The 6,000-nt window shown below is 50.4% G+C and overlaps 1 protein-coding gene across 1 annotated transcript in view; it reads left to right on the top strand.

Moving 5' to 3' along the window:
- Window positions 1–3,189: 3,189 nt before the first annotated feature.
- The window catches only part of Sertad2 (SERTA domain containing 2), a 108,370-nt gene continuing 105,559 nt past the window's right edge, over window positions 3,190–6,000 (top strand). The window contains exon 1 of the mRNA XM_051165354.1: window positions 3,190–3,702. The gene's annotated coding sequence lies outside the window, so the exon portion shown is untranslated. The remainder of the gene's footprint in view (window positions 3,703–6,000) is intronic.

The following is a 6,000-nucleotide window of genomic DNA, read 5'->3' as shown; positions in this document are numbered from 1 at the left end:
ACTCACGCTGGGGTGGGCTTTCTGTGACATAACTGCACTTGAGTAATCCATGTTCCTGTAAGTAACCTCAAGAAATTCATTGGTTCACTAAGTTGGACTTTTGTGATAGTGTTACTTTACTTTGCTCTGGATAATTAGACATTTGTTCCTATCTCCCCAAGAACATCATCACCCAACACTCGCTGCTCAGACTTGTGCACAGGAAATATGCAAGTGATCACCAAAAGATCACAAAATAGATGCTGTGAGGGAACAGGTGTGAGAGGGAAAATAGTAAAGACAGGAAGAAACAGAGGTTTCTAGTGCAGTGGTTAGTATGTTAATTTTCAAGACACCTGAGCTATTTTCTTAAGCAGCAAGTAACCTATAGACCTGAGGGGAGACACAGGAATCCTGTGGGCATTCCACACTTTGAGAAATATTGGAATAGGGAGGGCACAGAATCCTAAAGTGACACACGATGCGGATTGGAGGCAAGCCACAGCTCTTCTACCACAAGATGCTAAGCCTTATTTTTTTTTTTTAATTAAAAAAAATTTTTTTTTTTGGTTTTTCAAGACAGGGTTTCTCTGTGTAGCCTTGGCTGTTCTGGACTTGCTTTGTAGACCAGGCTGGCCTCGAACTCACAGCGATCCACCTGCCTCTGCCTCCTGAGTGCTGGGATTAATGGTGTGCGCCACCACACCCAGCTGATGCTAAGCCTTATTTAGAGATCTTCTACACAGTCAAAATCTGTTCTTAGTACCTTTATGGCATATACAATAATTTATTATATTGACCAACCTATAAAATGGCCTCATAGAAGAAAAAGATTATATATGTATACACACACACACACACACACACACACACACACACACACACAATCAACGGGCTGGAGAGATGGCTTAGCAGTTAAGGGCACTTGCTGCTCTTGCAGAGGACCCAGATTTGATTCCCAGCACCAGGACAGCTGTGAGCGGCCTTCGCTGACCCCAGTTCCAGGGAATCCAATGCCCTCTTTTGCCTTCTACAGGCAATGGGCACTAACGTAGAACACACAAATACATGCAAGCAAACACGCATGTGCATAAACTAAAATGTAGTACAGTAACTCAGATTAGACACACAGCGCTTTTGCAGCTGTGAGGAATCTGGTGGGTTTAGCTTTTCTTTTTCTTTTTTCTTTTTTCTTTTGGTTTTTCGAGACAAGGTCTCTCTGTGTAGCCTTGGCTGTCCTGGACTCACTTTGTAGACCAGGCTGGCCTCGAACTCACAGCGATCCGCCTGCACAGCGATCCGCCTGCCTCTGCCTCCCGAGTGCTGGGATTACAGGCGTGCACCACCACGCCCGGCTAGGTTTAGCTTTTCATAGGATGACCTGGCTAACGCTGTTCTTCACCTTCTATTAAAGGTGGGTCCCCTGCACTGCGTAGCTCCAAAGTGGTTTCAACATATTAAGGGACAATGCATATATGAGATGTGTGCTACAAGAAGTTCCTGGCACCCTGTCTCGAAAAACCAAAAAAAAAAAAAAAAAAAAAAAAAAAGAAGTTTCTGGCACAGCTTTTTCGTTAGCAGATTCTGGACTCCAGGAAAAAAAAAAATCATGGGGTAGGGCTGTGTCACACTAAGCTCCGGAATGGTCTGTTTCCACAATTAATGAACCCCCGATGTGATTAGAGTAAATCTTCGTCTTCATTTATTTTTTTCTCATTTCCATACCACTGTGGATTTCAGTTCCCTGGGGAGAAAAAACCCTTAAGACCCTCAAGCAACATTGTTGTCTTCACTAGTACTTGATTTGTGTTGAAAGTGGATGTTGGGGTATTCTAGTAGATCTGAATAGGAATGCAGCTGTTTGAACAGGCTCCAGAAAACAACTCTGAATCCGGGAAGCTGAGAAAGCCAAGGCCAGTAGGGATGAAACAAGTTTAAGGCCCAGCCCGGGCTACCAGGGCCAGGTAGCAAGACTGTCTCCAGCAAGACCCAAAAGAAACAGAATGCATTTCTGTAGGGTAAGAAGATGGGTTTCGCCCAGCGTGTTTGCTTTTTTTTTGGGGGGGGGGCACTTCATTCAAATACTAGTGTGTGCAAAGGGTTAACATCTGTGAAGTGTTTAATGGACAGCAGCCAAAAATATTGAGACACGCCAAGGCTCCTGGGAGTGAGTACCGAGGAGGTGCACCCAGGCACTGCCTTAGGTTCAGGGTGAGGAAGTGGGAGAGAGCGCAGAGGGCCATTTGGAGAAAGCTAAGATTCACACGTACTGCAGAGCCACAACAGAGTCGTTCGAGCCAGGTTAAGAAGTGTCTTCCAGAAACCCAATAAAGAAACATGTGTACTGAGGAGCTGTTTCAACCTGTCCACACCCTAGGCGACTTCCCCACAAAACGGGCAAATCCTGGGCCAAAGTGATCGCCACGCCTCGCGCGTCTCTGGCTCCTCGAATCCCAGAGCACGTGCCCACCGGGGCTGTTTTAGGAGTGGACACTGCATGGACACGGATCAAGTTTGGATCGAATCCAACCGCCCTGGGGTTGGCCGCAGGGTCTGCCCCCCGGTTTTGGAAGAGGTCCTCATGCTCGCCCCTCTAGCTGTACCGGGCTCACGCCGGCAGCTGCGCCGCTGCGCCCTGCCCCGCCCCGTCCTGCCCCGCCCGGCTCTCACACGGTTACTTGCGTGACTGACCCGGGCCGGGAGAGCTGGAGGACCGCGCGGGAGGAGGGAGCGAGGGCGCGGGGCCCGCCCGCTCCTCCGCGCCAGCATCTCCTCCTCATTGGCCCCAGGCCGGCGTCCATCACCCCCAGATGGCGCTCGGATTGGCGGAAAGCGCACTTCTAGAACGGGGAGGGCAGAGTGACTCCGCGGGTCTCCCGCGGCTCTTTTTCTCCTCCCCCTTGCTCAACGTCCACCCACCTCTCCCTACCCCCATCACTTCCCCCGCCCGGTGCACGACAGTGTCCTTAGAAGACTCATTGGGCCAGGGGCGAAGCCAGCCACCTAGCGAGCCCTATCCCCATTGGTCTACGATCACGTCCGTCACGGAGGCGCGACCTGCCACTGGCTATCCTCGCTGCGTTCCCGCCCCGCCGCCTCCTCCCTCGCGGCTCTCCCCGGCCCCCTGCCCCGCCCGCCCAGCCGCTTCTTCCCGGTCCAGCTGGGCGGGGACTGCCCTAGGACTCTTTAAAGTCTGTGAGTCACTGCACAACCTATCAGTCCAATTAAATGTCTTGAGCGAGCCGAGCGGGCGGTCCTCCCAGCCGCCGGCTGCCCCTGCTCTCGGCGCCCCGCTATCCATGGCTGGCTGGCTGTACTCCTCCCGGTGCGCCCTCCTCCAGCATCTCGCCAGCCGCAGCAACTTGCCTTCAGCCAGCCTCTGCCCTCAAGCCGCCACGGCATGGGCTAGACCCCGAGCAGCTTCTTGCCTTCTCCCGTCCAGTCCTCGCGTGGTCTTGCCCCTTTAGCCCGCCTCGCCCGTCCCCGCCGTAACCCCGACAGTCAGTCCATCACTCGGTCGGCTTTCCTCCGCGGGGCAGCGGTGGAGGACCAGCGGGCTCCCTAGGAGCGGGCGCCCCCACCCTGCTCCTCCTCCCGCTCCTCCGCGCTCCCACTCGTCGGGATCCCCCGTCCCTCACCAAGGGACGCGCCGACCGACGTCCTCTCCCCGCGGCCGTACGACCCACCCGGGGGTTGGACCCGGCGCCCACTTCTTCGTGGAAGGTGAGTACCGAGCGGGGTTTTGGGTGGGGTGGTCTGAAAAAAAAAATGTGGTGGTCCGGCCACTTTTGGGAAGGGGAGGGATCAGGTTGTGGCTGGAGGTTCCCGGTTCCGCGTGGATTTGAGGAGGCGACTCCCTCCTTCCCTCCCCCCCTCCTCCGCCCCTCCCTTGACACCCTCCTTCTCCTGTCTTGCTGTACAAGTAGGTATTGCCAGACTTCCACTAGCGGGGCATTATGCCGCTTGTAAAATAATTGGTGTTGGCATGCTCTCTGTCTTTTGAATGCCTAAGTGAGCAGTAATAGTCAGCGACGTGATCCGATGACTGAGTGCCCTGCAAAAAAAGTGAAAAATGCCTAACGGGCACATTTTCCTCTAAATCAAAGTTAACTTTCATTCAATAAAGACAAAGCCAAAGGTGTTTTAATTTGAATGCATGTTGAAATAGAAGACTTGGTTGCCTAGTGGCATTACTTAGCGCTTTTATTTTGAAGCAGTTTTGTGGGGTTTCTTCTGGAAAAAAAAATGTGAATTCGGTATTAAAGGTTATGAAGTCTAAAACCTGTTGGAGAGAGAGCAAGGTAAGATGGGAATCCAGCAGGAGATGTCCGCTTCGGTTCTCCTCTCTTCTAGGGAGGCATTGCAACGCACGGTTTCGTCTTTCTCAGTCACTGGACACAGTGCTGAGCTTTGTGGCTAGAAGAGCCGTATAGATGCTGTTTCCTTGGGCATACATCTTTTGTGTTCTTGACGATTTAAACACTGTTATTCTGCAGAATTCCTTCAATTTTTAACTTGGATTCTCCATCTTAAGTGCCTCTAAACTGAAAATGCCAACCCCTCCCTGTTTCACGAGGAGAGAGTCTTAGCTTATGGATCTTTAATAGTTATTTTGAGATAAAATGATGATAAGAAACGGGTGCTTCCAATTGGCTTCCGAGTTTGCTCTTTAGAATTCCGTAGTTTTAAGTAATATTACACCCTTGAAATCGAGTTCTGCACTAGTTGGCCACAAGATTTAAATTAGGCCAAACCAAACATGTTTGGAAATATTAAAAGTACAGCAAAGGCCTCTTAGTAGTCATATTCTTCTTCCCTTTCAGACTAACCAGAATAAGTTGTTACTAAATTTAATTTTAAAGAATAGACTGTTCCTGAACTGAAATCTGCCAAGTTGCTACAGAAAGCTTTCTTTTTAAAGAGCAGAAGTGTGGCTGTGATCAGTCCAAAGTGGTGGAGTTAAAAGTGACTTACATGTAAATGTAAATGCTGCTTTTAAGACGTGCTTGTCCCCAGCTCCAAGGCCTTTTCCGTGTGTTTCAGGAAGGCTAACACAAAGCCTTTTTGGATTGTTCAATACATTTATCCTGTGATTTATTTTTTTCCCCCATGAGGGTGAAGCTTCACAGTGCAGGGGACCTCTGCTGTGTGATTTTGAATTTTGCCACTATCGGTCCTTCTCACTGGCTCTGTGACCTTGGACAAATTTCAAATACTCTGGCCGTAGTGGTTTTCTCCAGGTGTCTATCCAGAAAGACTACTTTTAAAAGACCCCCCCCCCAAGGGTTAATGGAAGGCTTCCCATAGACCACGGCATAGTTGGAAGATAGGGGTCTGTATTTAAGAGTGAAGCCCTGGGCACAGGGGAGACTGCTCATGCTCAGTTGGTTGTCCGTTTCCTGAATTCGGGTTCTCACTACCCACAGAAATGTGGCAGCTTTCCTGGAATCCCAGCCCTGAGAGGTGGGGACAGGGACTCTTGGCAAACTAGGTAGTTAGACTAGCCGAGAGACCCTACCTAGGTCAAGGAGCAGTGGAGAAAGAGTGAGGCCGAACGTGGTGGCGCAGGCCTGTAAAGAGTTCGAGGCCCGCCTGGTCTACAAATCAAATCCAGGTCTACACAGAGAAACCCTGTCTCAAAGAAAGAAAGAAAGAAGAAAGAAAGAGAGAAAAACTGAGGCAGGTGCCTGATCTCGACCTTTGACCTCCACGTACACGAGCACATGCCTCCCCACAGACATAGGAACTCAACAGACACACGCATACCATAAACACAGGAAAATAAAGACTAGGGCTGTGGGACCAGGCTGCTAGTGCTAACCAGAAGCCCTTCTGCTAGGGAGGCTGAGGCAGGAGGATGGCCTGAGCCTAGGACATGCAGACCAAACAGGAAGCAAAACCCAAAACCATGTGAAAAAGAGATCGTCCTTGAATGAGGCCCTGTAGGTCCAAGGCTCTGTATTTCCTTTTGCCACCTCTGTGCCCTTGTCCGAATTAGAGATATTTGATTTATAAAATGAG

Source organism: Acomys russatus, chromosome 22 (genome assembly GCF_903995435.1).
Source record: "Acomys russatus chromosome 22, mAcoRus1.1, whole genome shotgun sequence".
NCBI classification, from domain to species: Eukaryota; Metazoa; Chordata; class Mammalia; order Rodentia; family Muridae; genus Acomys; species Acomys russatus.
The sequence above is the reverse complement of the archived record's forward strand: the minus strand, read 5'-3'. Positions and strand labels throughout refer to the sequence as shown.